Below are 19,224 nucleotides of genomic sequence, written 5' to 3' on the forward strand. Positions count from 1 at the left end.
AGTCACATTAGTTTTCTACATAGAGTGCTGAGCAGGGTCTTTATCTCCTCCATGTCTCTGCTCTGCGTGTCTTTGTGTGAGGCAGGGGGTTTCCTCCATGTCTCTGCTCTGTATGTCTCTGTGGGAGGCAGGGGGTTTCCTCCATGTCTCTGCTCTGTGTGTCTCTGTGTGAGGCAGGGGGTTTCCTCCATGTCTCTCCCCTGCGTGTCTCTGTGTGAGGCAGGGGGTTTTCTCCATGGTTTTTGCCTCTGTTGGTCTGACCTTGGGTAAAGTGGTTTTTCTCCTGGGTGTAGTGAGGTGTGTGGGGTTTGAGGTCTTTTCATTGTTAGTGATGTCTCCATGTTTTGGCTCTGGCTGGTGTGGGGTCCAGGTCAGGGGGGTCTGTTCAGCACAATGTCTTTCAGTTCTTTGGCCAGAAGGCTGACCCCTCGTTTGTTGAGGTGTTTGTCATCATACAGGTGGTGCTGCTCTATGGAGGAGTGTTGTGCCAGGCTGATGTTTGACATTGAGCTGATGTTCGCTGCCAGCTCTGTGTTGATGGCCTGGGTGATCTCGTTGGGCACATCTTTTCTTGGGAGCACGGATGATATCATTATTTTACTGCCTTGGAACTTCTGTTGTGCCGTCTTTGCTAGTTGGGTCAGTTGTTCTGCAATCTGCTGTTGCTGGTCTTGGAGGTTGTTTGTACCCGTGTGTATAACGATATGGTTTGGATTGGTAAAATGTGGGTTATTGATGACTGATGTGACTTGTTGGATAGTTGCACAGTGAATTTTACTGACCCTTTTTCCTGGGAAGAGTCGCCGTGTATTAAGGTATTTGCCATTTGAGTCAATTATTAGGACAGTATCAGGACATTGTGACTTGCGGGTGGCTTGTCTGATGCTTGTGTCCTGGGTCCTGCTTGGTGGTGGTATGTGGTGCTGCTGTGGTTCTGTGCCTGAGGTTTGGTTGGCGTCGGCTTTGTACCCACTTGTATTGCTCTCTTTTCTCCTAGTTTGTTTTCATTAATTTCAGGAATATTTATTGGGTTTGGGTGATTTGATGTACTAGCGCCCTGGTCATTGGCAGTCCTTATGTCAGTGCTCTCCCTTGTTCCTGAACTTTGTGTTTGTGGTTTTAGATTTTCTATCTCTAATCTGAGCTTTGTATTTTCTTGTTGCAGCTCTCGGAGTGTACGTTGTATTTCCTGCAGAGCTGATGCATGTTCACATTTCAGTTTGTTTATCTCATATCTATCTATCTATCTATCTATCTATCTATCTATCTATCTATCTATCTATCTATCTATCTATCTATCTATCTATCTATCTATCTATCTATCATCTATCTATCTATCTGTCTGTCTGTCTATCTATCTATCTATCTGTCTATCTGTCTGTCTGTCTATCTATCTATCTATCTATCTATCTATCTATCTATCTATCTATCTATCTATCTATCTATCTATCTATCTATCTATCTATCTATCTATCTATCTATCTATCTCCTATCTATCTATCTATCTATCTATCTATCTATCTATCTATCTATCTATCTATCTATCTATCTATCTATCTATCTATCTATCTATCTATCTATCTGTCTCATAACTCACTCTATCTATCTATCTATCTATCTATCTATCTATCTATCTATCTATCTATCTATCTATCTATCTATCTGTCTGTCTGTCTGTCTGTCTGTCTGTCTGTCTGTCTATCTATCTATCTATCTATCTATCTATCTATCTATCTATCTATCTATCTATCTATCTATCTATCTATCCTTTTATCCTCCATCTTTTCTTGACAAAGGCAAGGGATGTGTTGGATATGACATTTGGGTCTTCCCCATCCCTTGTACTGATTCATCCAAGTCATAGAAAGGAGTCAACACAAGCTAGGTCTTCCCATACACCTTGAACACTTCCAATTGCTCTTTGTACATTTCAATTATGACTCTTTACTTTTGAAATGCCTCTTAACATTTTTACAAAACGAATAAAAACATTTGTGAAAGAAAAATATCAAATTTAATAAAAGAGATCCAGTTCTCTAATCCTGGTTTGGCTCTGACACACACATTGAAAAGCTTTGAGAGTCACTCATCAATCTCCACATGTGAGCTTCCCTCTGGGTCTTTTACGGGGATATTACCAGTTGGAAAAACAAAGGAAATCTTTATAAATTTACATTTCTATATATTTTCCCTTGCAGAAGAGCCATATTCCCCTAATTAGCACACCCTTCCGCCCACATAATTAGTGCTTGACCTATGTGCACGTAACCTCATCATGGGACCCATAACTCACACCACAGAAAATTAAAGGGTGATAGAGGCTGTGATCACATGGGGGCTCCAACTTCAGAAATACTCCAAATGTATCCATCATGGTGAGATACAGTATTCACAGCCATGTCATCACATGAAGAAATAATGTGGAGTTTATAGGTCTCCAACTGATCCTCTGACATCACCAACACATTTCCCATGGAAGAAACGCCAAGCTGGAAAAATGCTTAAATGTATTAAAGAGGTCATTTAGTTGGTTTCTTAAACCCGGGCCCGTGGAAATTATTTTAGGTGGTTTAATGACTTCTTGCAAATGGATAGAAGCCATATTTTTTTAATTTATTTTGTTATACAAAAAGGAAAATGATGGAAGTGTTCTCAGTGAGCTAATTTGTTTTACATATGCACATAGACCTATATATATATATATATATATATATATATATATATAAAATGTTTGATTTACTTCATTGTATATATATTCTAAAATGCTAATTATTGCAAAAGTATTTGCTCCTCATCACAGTGTTTGTAACGTCTTCAGGTGTGTCATGTGTTTTTTGGTAGGTTCTCTCACTAGGACTTTCATTGCACGATGTCATGGCTCTATTCACATCATGTTAAGGACATATGCATGTTTGAAAGTGCCACCGTATGTATGCATACACATATATAACTGTATGTCTATTTCTGCCATTGACTCCCATTGTACGAAAACGTATTTCACATGGTATACATTTGGATTTTTTTGCAGTCAAGTTTAAAAAAAATATATATATATACTGATGTATGCCCTTTTGGTATATGTTTGGCTAATAGTAGTTTAGGCAACATATATGGTGAACGCACATCCCAGACGTAATGTGTACAGACTCTAACAACTGTGCTAAATTATTACAATGACTGGTACTTCTCAATAACCCTATTACAGAGTTGTTTGGAGTTTAGGTTAGCAGTAGGACCTTTCACATACAGGAGGCCAAACTCACAGAGTCAAGAACCTTTAACACGGCCATAAAAACAAGCGCTGATCAATGATACAGCTCATTGATCGACGCTTGTTTGCTCGTTACACAAGGAGCAATGATCGGTTATGTATGGGTGCAAGCGATCAATACTATGATCGTTCATCCCCATACATTTCCATGACGTCAGCAGCGCAACTTGACGTTTACACAAGGAGATGTACTGCCGACTAGTGACTATTTTATTGTCCACATAAACTAGCAGATTAGCCAAAGAACGAGCATTTGCTCGTTCATCGGCTGATCGTTGCCCTGTCTACACAGGGCAACGACTGGGAACGAGCGTCCATATGAACGCTCGTCTGCCCGGTCATTGGTCCATGTAAAAGGGCCTTAAGCTTGTAAATCTGAATACCCTCTGCTAACACACTGACAGGTTTGCCTGTATACACAATCATACAGGGAAAGCTATCAGTGTGTGTTGATGGAGAAAGTATGTCAAGGTCAGAAGCAGATTTGTAGTCTGGTGGCTAAAACAATCAGGAAAGATGGTGATAATAGCAAGACTAGTCAAGTAACAGTCCAGGTCCGGTACACAGATAAACAGCAACTGTTTGTTGAGTAAGGCAGCAATGATATAGACTACAGGCAGGAAGCTCAATAGTCTGGCAAGGAGGGCCAGGTTTATATAGGGTGAGACTAATCAGGTAATCAAGGCAGGCATCATGAGAACCTGGACAAAAGGTTAATCATTGGAGCTGTCCAGCATCCTAGTGGCTCACTGAGGAGAGCTTCTCCCTGGTGCACGTGAGCCTCTGGGTTCAAAACCTACCAAAGGTGGGCTCATTCTGGCCAGTATTTGTTTTGCTTTTTGTTCTCCCACACTTAGGCCTGATTCACACGAGCGCTACGCATCTCGGACGTGAAAAACTGCAGTTTTTTACGTCCGAGGTGCATCCGTGCACAGCGCTGCGGGACGCGATGTCACGCATCCACCATAGTCGAGAGTCTATGGAGGGATGCGTGAAAAGATTGGACATGTCCTATTTTCGCACGGACCCTTCACACGGTCCGTTGAAACAACGGCTGTGTGAACGGCCACATTGAATTACAAAGGTCCGTGGGACGACCGCTGTTTCAACGGCCGTTCCAAGGACGTTTAACACGTTCGTGTGAATCAGGCCTAATTCAAATGATCTCCATTTAATTTTTCAATCATATACATTTTTAGCACAATTTAATTAAAACCTAAAGTCAATTAAGGATGAAGTGGGAAACTGAGGATAGAAATAGGGGAGTGTGATATAAGGGTAACTCTGCAGTCATGACTGAGTTTTTAGTTAAAGGAAAGTTAAACTTTAAGGTGAATATCCTCCCTAGAACACCAGTTTGTCTTTTATTTAACCTAGAGCACCATTTGTCTGATACAAAACTTAAAATCCCCTGCACAGATATAAAGTTAAAAGATAAAATTATATTTTCCTGCAGCTGCCTCTAGAGGGAGCTTATGAGCTTACTGTATACTTTTGTACTCAATAAGCAAACATTATACAGTAAGCTCTTCCTCTGGGGTTGCTGCACATAGAATTTTATCTTTTAACTGTATGTCTGTGCAGGGGATTTGCAGCTCTTTAACAGAAAAATGGAGCTCTGACTGTTATACAGATATATTAAGAAATTGATTGGCACACAATTTTATACCTAAAAATGCCAAGAAGTCATTATGTAGACATTCCCTTTAAAGTGATTACTTGGCATCCCGTCCCCCTTTAAGACCACTGTTTCAGCTGACAGAGATCAGCTTGCTGTTACTACTAAAAAATTGTCAGGTCTCCTTGTCGCTGTCTTCTGTAGAAACCTTGACCAGGTTCAATAATACATAATATAATGTTTGGAGTGTACATGATCCAAACATGAGCAAACTGGGAAACAAATATAGATGTTTGGACTTAAACATAATACAACTAGATCTATGAATTGTAAATAATTGACCTAGGACTGTAAGACAGCAGTATATCATTTTTTGAATAGATCATCTTTTTGTTAGGATAAGTATAAACATTTTCTAGGAACAATTACCAAAATTTATCTTGAAACTTTATCTCTAAACTTCCCATAAAAAGTTGCTGAACTTCTTGTGTCACAACTTTACATAAATAAAAAATAAACTGAACTGTGCCCCCTGGTGGTTAAATGTTACAACAATTTCCATTAAAGTCGCAAAGGATTTGCTCACTTATTTTAAAAGTAAACCAGTTTTTCTTTGATTATTAAAATAAAACTCTACTTAGAAGGGAATTAACCCATACACTACCAAATTAGCAATAGCCATAATGCATTGCAGTCTTGTCCAGCAGCTTAAAACAGCAGGTCACGTATGTAGCCCTCCAATGTGTACTTAATTAAGGTTGACAACTGGCTCCAGACCAAATATGCTGGCTTAGCCCTCAGTCTTTAAATGAAATGGGAATTTCTAGGGCATAAATTAGAGGCTTGCACCAAACACTCTAAATGGAGTTTTGTGTGATATATTTAGAACTGCAGATTATTAAAAACAAAAATATCATTCACATATTTTATTTAAAAATTCAAGGGTAATATTAAAAATATTGTGGGCAGGCAGCTATTGATAGAGCCTTGTGTAGATTTATACATGGACGGGGAGGTATTACATATAAAATAAATTTTTCACACTTTTCTATCTAATCTATCTATCTGTCTGTCTGTGTGTCTCTGTCGATCCTCTATTTAATGTGTGTGTATATGCATAAATATATATTTGCCCTAAAATAAATAGATGAAATGTATCAAACACCTTTTTTTTCCTTTCCAATCTTCTGTAGTAAGGGGCAAAGCAGGACGTCTATAAAAGGTACATGATTTCCATTAATGGTGATGACCTTACATGTCCACTCCTGGAAGAGTAGCTAGCTTGTCTCGGTGGCTATAAAAATAACTAATCATGTACTAATGTCAGCATCTCTTTTCTACAAAAATAGTAGTATGTTCCAAGAGAGAGATAGGACTATTGACTAAGTAAAATCCCCTTGGTGCCAAATAAACAAATTATTGGTGTCCCACTTAAAGTAAACAGCAAGCTTTTTCTCTGTGTGTTTACCTTCCCCATAAAACATTCAGAGACCGCTGCATTCTACAGAATTATATTTTATGATCACAGATGACACCGATGGTTCCTGATGACCCAGTGTACCCCCAGAAAAATACTTTTCATCAAATATATTATAATCAGTATCAGAAAATAATGTAGAGAAAAAACACTCTAAATAATTCTGGATATATAAAATCCATTTATCCAAATACACTTATGGAATTAAATTATGGGTTCCAGCTATAGGCAAGTGGTCCTCTTATTTGTCATTAACTCACATGTACCTTCAGGTTCTATCCAAGGAAAGGCGACTGCTATACAACAAAGACTGGTAGACCTCCTTAAGACTGGGTTCACACACACTATTTACGGACGTAATTCTTGTGTTTTAGCCCCGAATTACGTCTGAAAATACGGCTCCAAAGCGGCAGCAAACATCTGCCCATTCATTTGAATGGGCTTTACGATGTTCTGTGCCGACGGTCATTTTTTTTACGCGCCGCTGTCAAAAGACGGCGCGTAAAAAAGACGCCCGCGTCAGAGAAGTGCCTGTCACTTATTGAGACGTAATTGGAGCCGCTTTCCCTTGCCTCCATGGAAAAACAGCTCCAATTACGTCCGTAATGGACGCAGCGAAAAGCGCCTGCACTTGCCATTACGTCTGAAATTGCGGAGCTGTTTTCTCCTGAAAATAGCTCCGTGATTTCAGCCGTTACGGACGTGTACGTGTGAACATACCCTTAGACTTCGGGTTCCACATTCTTCCAGTTTCTTCATTTCTAGGTTATTTAGCCTTGTTATTAGTGGTGAATATTTAAACTCCAAAAGCATTTATAATGAGGGCTGGGCACGAATTACAACAAAAAAGTCCCCCCATAATTTACCATACAAGCAGCTCCATATAATTGACCATACAGAGAAGAACAAAGAAGAGCCATAAAGCCAATTTGTATAAAAAGTAGAATTTATTTAACACATATCACAGACATGTGTGTCCCACATCCCCCCTGAGGAAGCACCTTTAGCGAAACGCGCGTTGGGGTTCATGTGAAGGAGCGAGCACTGACTACTACTTTTTCTTGCTGCTATGGGTAAGGCTGTTGGATATAAACGATATTCTGATGCACTGTCACTTTACTCCACTTTCCTTTCCCTTTTTTCTTCTACCCACTGAATATATATAAAGGGTTCATTTTTGATTAATAATAGGGTAATTTCGGTTTTGGGTCTTTATACAGTTTATACAATTGTCTATATAGCCCTTACATCCATAGACATTATTCAGCAAGTGCCAATAATTGCTCTGTTGTTCATACTAGGGTCTTGTCCTTATTCATTTTTAAACTTTGTCTGTGATATATGTTAAATAAATTCTACTTTTTATACAAATTGGCTTTATGGCTCTTCTTTGTTCTTCTGTGTATTGTTATTAGTGGTGGACTGACCATTGAGGCATTAAAGCCGTGCCTGAGGTCCTATGGTCAGAAGGGGTCCAAAACCACGCAGTCAAATACAGCACCCATTGCAGTTTAGGCGCAGAGAATGTAAAATGCACAAGATAAATTCTGCTAAAACGCAATGTTTAATTCAGCTCAAGTGCACCATGACTATGATGGTTGGTAAGGGGCCTATGACCATTATTGCCAGGTCCCCAGACCATTCTCAGTCCACCCCTGTTTATTATGTATGGATTTATTTTGTATATATCTTAAATTTGACTTTGGCCAGAGTGTCCAGCTGCTCTAGATCCTGACCATGGCTTTTTACCCTTGATGGTGCCCCTCTTGCCCTAATTCTTGTCAGTGATAGCTTCATATATGTCCCTTACTGCAAGATCTTATAATGAATAAAAATACATAATACACTAGAAGTGACGTACATGAGATGGTAAAATGGTGCAGTGACATGTGCAAAAATTCTAATACTCTTTCCAGCCACCATATAAAAGCACATGAGTAATAAAACTCCCAACATGAATATTCCTAATAATATACAGTAGAGGCATATCATTCCTTATAATATACACCTTTGCTGCCGAATCTCTGGTTGAAGAGCAAGTGGCAGTATAAAAAAACCACAAATTGCCCTTTTTCTTTTCAAAATTAGTGTCAAAATAATTTTCAGCGGCAACTGAAGTGTTTAGTATAGCGCCCATCACTGTGTTCCCCCTACAATTTGCAGTCAGTGCCACCCAAGAGTCCTAGTCATAATGTCACCACAACAGTACAAGCCGCAGATGTTAAAGGGATTGTACAGGATTCCAAAAACATGACTGCTTACTTCCAAAACAGTGCCACAACTGTCCACAGGTTGAATGGGGTATTGCAGGTCATTGGGGTTATTCACTTCAATAGAGCTGAGCTGCAATACCAAACTCAACCTATGGACAGGTGTGATACTGTTTTTGGACACAGTAATCATGTATAATCTACCCCTTTAACCACAACACAGTGCCAGCCTCAGTGCCCTCCAAACGAAAACTAAAAGCATATTACCAAACCAGCGGGGCGGATTTAGACAAACAATTGGGCTACCCATCTCTTCAAAAGAGATTACAAAGGGAGAGCGAGTCGGCAACAGATGCTTGACCCTCTTGTCCTAGGATGGTGGGTGTGAAGTCATGACCCAGTAACAGCAGGTCTCCCTATGCCAGGGGTCGGGAACCTATGGCTCGCGAGCCAGATATGGCTCTTTTGATGGCCGTATCTGGCTCGCAGACAGGGCTCCTACCTGTCTATGGGAGGGATGCACGTTGCAGCCGCACAGCTCAGTATAGTACACATGACTATGAGAGCGGGGCTGCGGCTGTGTAATTCAGCCACAGCCCCGCTCCTGAGTCCTGACATATGCGCGCGGGGTCAGCATCATGTGATGCGGCCGGCGCTGCACTAATGATCTGCGGCATTGAAGACAGAACATGGCGGGCGCGCTACAAAGCACCCCCATGTTGTCTTCAGTGCCTGAACTGCCGCTCATTAGTGCAGCGCCGGCCGCATCTCCTCATGCTGACCGCGCGCGCACTGCCTGTCAGGAGCGGGGCAATGGCTGTATTACACATCCGCAGCCGCAGCCCCGCTCTATAACGCCGGAGATCAGAGAACCTCTCATCTCCGCCGTTATTCCCGTGAATGCTGCGATCACAGCTGACTGCAGCATTCAGGGGAAAGTGAGAAGGGGGGATGCCCCTGGATCGCATCACAGGGAATTCCTGTGACGCGATCGAGGGCCATACCATATATGGGCAGACAGCCCAGGGTCTATTGACGGACCCCAGGGCTGTCTGACCATATCTCTTGTTGTTAGGATATACCCAAGTATGTCCTAACAACAGCCTGTGTATTATCTGTCCACAGGCTAATGTACTGGCACATATCTGATATATGTCAGTACATTAAAGTTTAAAAATAAAGTAAAAACAAAGTATTGTTACATTTTTAAAAAAAATACACCTTCACCTTTTTTACAATAAACATTAAAATAAGTCTCAATACATAAAATACACACATTCAGTAATGGCGCGGACAACAATGTTTTTGCATCATTTATGATGTGTACGCTGTAAAAAAATGAAATAAACACGGCTTTCATTCACTTATTAATGTGAGGCGCGAGGTGCGATGAATTTACCCTCCATGTTCCTCACATTAATAGTAATTAACCCCATCATGTACCTCGCCTATCTGCGCATGCGCGAGTTCAAAGAGACAGAGAGTCCTGGGTCCTGCCGCCGATGGCCATAGTGAAGCGCTCCTGCACGAAATGGTGAGTATATCTTAAATTCTATATTTTAAGGGTAAAAGTTGGGGGTCGTCTTATACGCCCAGTCGTCTTATACGCCGACATATACGGTAGTTCTTTGATGGCCTGATAAGCATTGGCGGCAGTGGTGAGCGGCAGGGAGCATGGACTACATTTCCCATAACTCCCTGCATAGCCGCGCCGTCTGCAAGCACGCACCTGCGTCCCCTAGTAAAGCGGCATCTGCCTCCTCCCTTGTGTCTCCCTTGGACGTTCCAGAAACCCCTGGCTGTGCTGCTGCTTTGAAGGTGAACATTATAACATGGAAATTGTTACACAGCCTCATGGTCAGCAGCAGTGAGCTGCATCAATAAAGGGGCTGTGTAATACAGTGTGTCCCACCAACCCCCCCTTCCCACTTCACCCCTGAAAATAATCCCACATAATCCATAATATAGCCCCCCCCCCCAAAAAAAAATAAAAATATGGCCTTAAAAAACATCTGCCACCCATATTACACTCTTGGGGGCTTTAAATTAATCTCTTGTGGGCATAAGAAACTGATTTAAAGGACCACTATCAGGGCAAAAATCTGTTCTGAGCGCTTTATTACAGCTCTGGAGGTCTCCCAGATGGGTCTGAGCCTCTCTTTTTTGTTCATTTTCTGTAAGACCAACACTTTTAAAAGGGCCACTGACAGATACAATTGCTCCAGCGGTCACTTAGTACACAAAGGAGTGTTCCTCTCTGCTGCACTAAGCCACCGCTGGACCTAAACAATAATTCGCTGTAAAATAATAAAATAGATAATTGACATAACTGACAATGCGTTGTGTGACATGTCCAACATTCCAGCTTCTTTCTTCTGCGAATGCCTCAAAGCTGGCATTCTCTCAACATCAGGTGGGAAGAATGCCAGCTTCCAGTCATGCGCAGGAAAAAGAAGAAGCCAGACTGCTGGACTGATGTCATGCATCGCAAGCTCACAATGTAAGTTATTTATTTAATTTTTTTACTGCTAATTACCATTGTTTCAGTTCAGTTGTGGCTTTATACAGCAGGGAGGAGCATTCCTTGCTGTACTAAGTGAACATTGGAGCGATTGATCTGTCAATGGCCCTTTAAACATATTGTACGGCTCTCGCGGAATTATATTTCAAAATATGTGGCGTTTACGGCTCTCTTAGCCAAAAAGGTTCCTGACCCCTGCCCTATGCTCTATGGATGTCCCTGCTTTGAAATGATGGACATTATTGTACTATAATAATGCAGTGTAGGTAAACATGTTAAAAGTCAGTGCAGCTGGTTGAAGAGGGTCCGTGACTTTTCTTCTGCGCTGGATGAGGCTTTCTCATAAGTCGTCACTCCTGCTTTACTATCCAGCACTCTGAATGTCCAATATCTGGCATTGTGTTATAAAATATTTTATAGAAACGCTACAATATCCTGTGTTCTTGAATTGGTGACTGTGCCAGGTGTTGCTGCTAGTAATTCATCCATCATGGTTTCATGGCCTTGTAATTCGTTCGCCTAAGTGTTTGTTTCACTAGCAAATAGCTACAGTCTATCAGTTGCCCTAAAGCTACAATCTAATTTGACCTGGTAAAGACATAAAACCTCTCTGATTGGCACGCTCAGCATTGTGAGATGTTTTTTTTCCACCATAAAATTCGTTTATATTGGTACACAGAGGTAAAGACAGGGGGTTGTTATGAGGAACACACATAGCAGGAAAACCCATTAAATTTAGAAGCCTTAGTCCTGTTTCATTACAGAGTCAGCGTAACGGCAAGTGACCGCCATAGAGGTTTGTATTGTTAGGACGAGTGGTAAAATTATCATCAGATCTAAATTAATTTCATTTAGCAATGGATTATGGGATTTAAAGTTTTGGCAAGGTATGTTGGTACCCTGGCACAGATTGACTTCACTATGGAGGTAGAGGGCAACTAGGGTTGGGTCATGCTAATTTCTTTAAAGAAAATCTCTTGGCAAAAAACGTTCACGAGTTAGTAATATACATATAGTTATACGGATTATAGGCCATTCTTGACGCATAGTATAAAGTAAATGTCTAGTCCCTCCATTAAACGTTGGGGGTAGAAAAAAAGGGAAAACATCTAGCCTCCATTCTCCCGGAGCTTTGGGCCGCCGCTTCAGAATGGAGTGGGTGAGCAGACACCGGTGAGTGATGTTGCCAGCTGCGCTTGCCCGCTCAATGCGCCAGACGATGCTGACTTCTAATTACAGTCATCCGCTCAGTGTAGGGGAGTGTTTTAGACTACCACTCTTCATATATTGAAATTAAGGGAAATACTAGTCTGAAAGTCAAATCAACTATGACTAGGATCGCGATAGCAGTTAAAATCTACTTGCACAATTCTGTGACTGTCCCATCTGACAGTCACTTTAAGCTGGCGTTGTCAAGACTCATGAACTTCTTGAACAATACTTTGACCATGAAGAGATACAGTTAGGCCTTATTCACACGAACATTGAATACGTCTGTGTTACGGCCGTTAAAACAACAGCCGTCACCCGGACCTATGCAATTCAATGGGGCCATACAGACATGCAGTGTTTTTCACGCAGCGTGTTTCTGTTGCGTGAAAAACACTGCATGTCCTATTCCTGTGCGTTTTTTGTGGATCACGCACCCATTGAAGTCAAAGGGTGCGTGAAAATCACGAACAGCACACAGACGCACATCCGTGTGCTGTCCGTGATTTACGCACCAGTTCATTGAAATGCTGAAAAAAAAAACACTGACATCAACAACTGATGCCACATGGAACAAACACTGATGGTACACTGACCTGCAACGCTTGAAAAACGTGTCCATTTTTTTGCGGACGCAAATAGGAAATGCTCGTGTGAATCTAGCCTTAGGCCTCATTTACACGAGCATAATATACGCGCGTGCGACGCGCGTGCTTTTCACGCGTGTCGTACACACCTATATTACTCTATGGGGCAGTGCAGACGATGCATGAATTTTGCGCAGCGCGAGTGTGTTGCGTAAAACTCACGACATGTTCTATAATCGTGCATTTTTCGCGCATCCCGCATCCATTGAAGTCAATCGGTGCGTGAAAACCACGAAGGTCGCACGGAAGCACTTCCATGCGAACTGCGTGATTCGCGCAAGAGCTGTCAAACTCTGAATGTAAACAGAAAAGCACCACGTGCTTTTCTGTTTACAAACATCCAAAAGGAGTGTCTTAGAGATGAGCGAACCGAACTTCACTGGGTTCGGCCGAACTCGTTTTGGCCGAACCCGGCAAAAAATGTTGCAGGACGCGACGTCAGGAGACAGTCACTGTCCAGGGTGCTGAAATAGTTAAACTGGTTCAGCACCCTGCACAGTGACTTCCTATCCCAATATACGTGAACGTGTAAAAAAAAAAAAAGTTCTGACTTACCGATAAAACTCCCGGCTTCTTCCTCCAGTCTGACCTCCCGGGATGACAATTCAGTCCAAGTGACAGCTGCAGCCAATCACAAGCCAAGCACAGGCTGCAGCGGTCACATGGACTGCCGCGTCATCCAGGGAGGTGGGGCCAGATGTCAAGAGAGGCGCGTCACCAAGGACGCGTCACCAAGGACGCGTCACCAAGGCAACGACCGGGAAGTTCTCGGTAAGTACGAACGTCTTTTTTTTTAAACAAGTTACTCGGTATGGTGATCGGAATTCACTGTCGAGGGTGCTGAAAGAGTTACTGCCGATCACTTAACTCTTTCAGCACCATGGACAGTGACTGACGTCGGCTAGCCTCATCTCTAATCACGCAGCCGAGCATCATACACGGATGACACACGGAGCTGTTAAGTGCCTTTTGCGCACGCAAAACGCTGCGTTTTTTACGCGCGCAAAACGCACACGCTCGTGTAAATGAGGCCGTAGTGTGGGCTTATCAAAGTAACGTAAGTAATATTGTGGTCGGTGGGAGATCAGCCAATTTCTGGGCAAAATGACTTTTTGGACTATGGCAAATGACTCACTTTAGAAGGGAAAAAACACATATGGATAACAGATGTGTTAAATGGATACCTAATAGTGGCAGCTGTCAACTGTAGACTATATAGGTGATGGAGACCACTGTAAGGCATCCGTCACAGCCTACATTTAACACATACATTGGGAGCTTTCCTGACGCATATGTCAAACGTAGGCCAAAAAGCACGATGTGAACATGGCCTAAGTAACAAGTAGACAGGTCCAGCTTTAGCTCAGTGGTCCAGTACCCGACATTATAGGGCTTGTTGAGGCTGGGCCCTATTATAATTTCAAAGTGTTTGGCCACCAGAGCATCCTCTGGTGGGACAGCCCAACCCTGGTAGTTGACAATCCTTCTAACTTTACAATAATGGACATCTGTTCTATATGCACTGACTTCCACATCTATTCTCATCTTTTTGAGGACCTTGTCATTTCTTTATTTTCTTGTTATAAATGTATCATTTCTATGATAGCTCCATTCTGGCTTTGATTGCTAAAACAAAATAGTAGTGTCATCTAAGAACATGCAACAACAATCAACCTGCCAGGACTTGAACCCACAAGCTCCTGTATCCCAGGTTGTAGCTCTTTTCATTGAGCTACCGATTTTGCTGAAGAGCTGTATCTAGAGCTGAATCTATCGTCTAGATTGTTTTAATTCTTTGCTTTAAAGTTTACATTTACTCTAACTGAAATCATAGGTATTACTTCAGTTGTCCTTATATCCCACTACCTGATTAAACGTAGATCATTTAAGCAGATGTATCAGGTATGCTATACTACTATACCCGAGGAATGAGACATAATAGATAAGAAGAACAAACAAACGCTTGCCAGAAGGAGCCCATGAGTCCAGCTTTGGCAGGATTCAAACCTAGAAACTCTTATTTCCCAAGCAGTAACTCTCCTCATTGAGCTACTAGGTTGCTAGACAGCTCTGCTTCTGAATCTATTGTCCAGGTTCTATTCATTCCTTTTGATATGACTGCCTTAATTACCTAATTGGTTTCACCCTTTTGGCTTCCTATAAAAGCCGGGTCCTTGCGCTTCCTCCTTGCCAAACTGTTGAGCTTCCTGCTCCTAGTCTAGTGTGTCATTTTCTTACTCTACGAACTGTTATTGGTTATTTGTGAACTGAACTTGGATTGTTCTTAACCCTTAGGGGTCGTCCATACGCAGTGGAATTGCGGACGGAAAAAACGCAGCAGAATACAGTAGAAGCAAAGTGAGTGAGATTTAACAAATCTCATCCGCACGCTGAGTAAAAATTCGGAGCCGAAATTGACCTGCGGTGCGTAATGTTTGCACTGCAGCATGTCAATTCCTGTTACGGAAAGTGGACTGAAATGCTGAGTTTTTCAGGGGAGATGTTTCCATCTCCCAACATTGTGAAAAACGCAGCAAAAAATGTGCACCATTTTCTGCCATAAATAAACACAGGAAATGGTGCGTTTTTGCCGCAGCAGAAAGTCTGCAACTTTCAACAAAATTACTGCAGAAATTTTCTGCAACAATTCCATTATGTGAAGACAAACCCTAAAACGCACCAAAAAACGTCCGAAAATGCCCCCCATTGATTTCAATGGGAGGCGGAGGCGTTTTTTTCCTGCGAGCGGAAAAACCGTCTTGCGGGAAAAAGAAGCAACATGCCCTATCCATGGGCGTTTACGTCTCTGACCTCCCATTGACATCAATGGGAGGCAGAGAAAGCTTTTTTCGCTGCATTTTTGCCCACGGTGCTCAATGGCCGCAGGCGAAAAACGTCGCGAAAAAAGCCGCAAGAAACGCGGCAAACGGCGTGCAGGTAGATCAAAATCTGCCTCAAAATTCCAGACGGAATTTTGAGGCAGAATTTTCAATGGAAAATAACTCCTGATTTTCAATAATTTTTTAAGCAAACTTGCGTTTTTCGTGGAGTTTTTTACGGCTGTTTTTGGAGCTGTTTTTCTATAGTGTCAATGAAAAATGGCTCTACAAACGGCTCAAGACGTGACATGCACTTCTTTTTCGCAGGTGTTTTTTTTACGCGGCCGCTTTTAAAAACGGCCGCGTAAAAAAATGCCCCGTTGTAACAGAATGCCGTTTTTCCCATTGAAATCAATGGGCAGATGTTTGGAGACGTAATATTCCGATATTCCGGTTTACGGCCCTAAAAACGGCTGAAAATAAGCCGTGTGAACATACCCTAACTCTGCCTTACGCTTCAAAAGAGTGCTGCTTCTTTGTGTGCCAAATTTGCATTATATCCTGACCTCATCTATGCCCTATGTTACAACCTCTTGCCGCTTATCTGTGTACTGAATTTAGATTGTTTCCTGACCACGTCTCAGACTTACGCTCCAAACTGTTGCTGCTTACCTGTGTACTAAACCTGGATTGTTGCTTGACTAGTCTTCCTATTATCACCCTCCATCCAGATTATTTCAGCCACTGGACTCCAAATCTGCTTCCAGACCTTGACAGGCTTCTTCTGTTACATGGACCATTTTATATAATGTTTGAACTTTAATGGAGTCAATATAAAGTCTATAAATCATAATTGTCTGATATATCCCATGTATCTGAAAGGATATCTAGGACAATACTATAACAAACTTCCATAGCCATATATTAATTAAGATTTTATTATCTTTATTCTATTTATTGACAAATGATTCATAAAGAACAACTCTAAATGAGACTACAAATATCAGCCTCTCTGCACGGCATTTTACTATATAGAATACAAAAAAAAAAAAAAGAACGTCAATTTTCTCGTGAAAAGGGCAAAAATGACTCATGAAATTCAATTCATTATGCAGGGCTGGCTGCAAACAGCTTTAGAAGAAAAAGTTTGACAAGACTTGCTACATAACCGCTAAAAATACCAGTTGCTATCATAACAGAAATTAGGGATAAAGTCTAATTTTAAGATGCAAAGAATATCTTATCTCTCACAGTCACAGAGAAAACTTGTCAGTTCCATAATGTTGGGATAAAATAGATGCTTCTGCCACCTGTTCAGAACAGCCACAGTGAAGCACAATTCCATCTCGATGTTTTTACTGTAGAGACATGTTCTAGAACAATATTTGAGAATAAAAAATTTTCTCCACAATTTTAAATTAAACATTTCCTCCTTACAGTTGCTTTTTTCCCTGCTGTCCCACCGTTTGCAAATTTAATGTAGTATAATATGGCCATGTGGCTTGAGTTACCTGTTGCTGTATTTCCTGGGACGCCGCTCAGTTACTGGCCGCCGTGGGGTCACGTGATCTTTTTTCTGACAACCCAAGTCCTACAGCGTTTCCACAGCAGACGTAGGATACAGTGACTCGGAATGAAGATAATCTGACCCCACGACGGCCCGGGACAGAGATTCATCCGGTGATATACAGCACCAGGTAAGTCCATACATATGTCTATATTATACTGAATTACATTTGCAAACGGGGTGGGGGGGGGGGTCAGTGCTTCCTTAAAGAAATACTCAAGGGTAAAGAAAAAATATCTCTTCTTGGTCCCCACTTGTGCGTCTAGTGAACCGTATATGGGCTAAAATAGCAGATAATAAATGTATTTATATTTGAATCCTATCCCTCATTGCCACTGACAAATCTTTGGTCCACAACCGCAGTGATGACGTGTTGTCGCATTACATGACAGCAGAAGTAGACCCTGGCCACAGCAGTGATGCGTCAACCTTACAGACATCACCCCCGTGGCAATGATCGGACTCCTGAGTAAAACAGTAGGGCCAGTGGCCATCTTCCCTGGAGACCCCTTTAGTAAAGAACATCTATAAGAGGCTCATAGACTGTGCTTCAGTGGGTGCTATTGATGTCGACACGCAGTTCAAAGCATGTGCCATATGCTAATTACAGTATCTTAAAATGTGACCCTTAGGGGCAACCCTGGTTGTACAACCATGCAATGTAGTATCTTACACTGTTGTGGATTAATGATTAGTCACAAGAAGAAAGTGGTCTAGTTGTGTGCAACAGCCAATCAGAGTTCAGTTTTCATTTGCCATACTGTATCCGGAAAGTGAAATATTAACTCTGACTGGCTGCTCTCTCATTAAGAAAAAAAATGGCGTTCAGACTGAATGTTATAGTTATCAAACCCCTCGCCAGTTTTTTTTGACACATGGAAAAGTGGCAGCGAGCTACGGCAGGCGCATCCTGGCAGAGGCTCAGCAGCTACACCATGCTGATAAATACCATGCGCGATACACTAATGTTCAGGAGCATTGAAGCTCAAGCATCTTACTGGTGGAACCCAAGTATAGACCTTGTACAGTAATGGTAGGGACATTAACCCCTAATATACTAAATAAAAGTGAGGGTTTGAAGTGTCCGTGAGATATAACAATTATTTCTAGCCAATGAGAATAATATGTTATATATGATGATGTCATTCTGTAAAGAAGCAGTATGTAACCTGTGGCTCTCCAGCAGTCGCAGGCTGTCAGAGAATGCTGGGAGTTGTAGTTTCCCAACTACTGGAGGGCCACATGTTGCAGACCACTGTTATATAATATCTATATAAAACTATAAGGGCTTGTCCACACGTAACGGAATAGCTGCAGAAAATTTCTGCAGCAATTCCGCAGGAACTAGCAGGATATCCGCTGTGGAAAAACCGCATCATTTCCATTTATTACTGCAGAAAATGGTGCAGATTTTGCTGCGTTTATCTCAATGTTGGGAGATGGTGACATCTCCTCTGAAAAACACAGCAATTCAGTCACTTTCCGCAGCAGGAATTGACGTGCTGCGATCCGAAACATACGCACAGCAGGTCAATTTCTGGTTAGAAATTTCACGCAGCGTGTAGATGAGATTTGTTAGATCTCCCCCACTTTGCTGCTACTGTATTCTGCTGCGTATTTTCCGTCCGCAATTCCGAACCGAAAATACGCAGCAATTCCGCTACGTGTGGACAAGCCATAAGGCTGAAAATTTTATTACGTTATGTAGCTTAATCAAGAATGATTTCAGTTAGGGTCAGTGTGATATAACATCAACCTTGTGTCCAATGATGTTTTTCGTTTTTGTTTTTTTGTGATATAACATCATACCTCTCTGTGATAAGGGGTTAATTGTAATTAAAACATTTACAATCACTACTGCTTGATCATTCCAATAACAAAAAAC

Source organism: Rhinoderma darwinii, chromosome 10 (genome assembly GCF_050947455.1).
Source record: "Rhinoderma darwinii isolate aRhiDar2 chromosome 10, aRhiDar2.hap1, whole genome shotgun sequence".
In the NCBI taxonomy this organism is placed as follows: domain Eukaryota; kingdom Metazoa; phylum Chordata; class Amphibia; order Anura; family Rhinodermatidae; genus Rhinoderma; species Rhinoderma darwinii.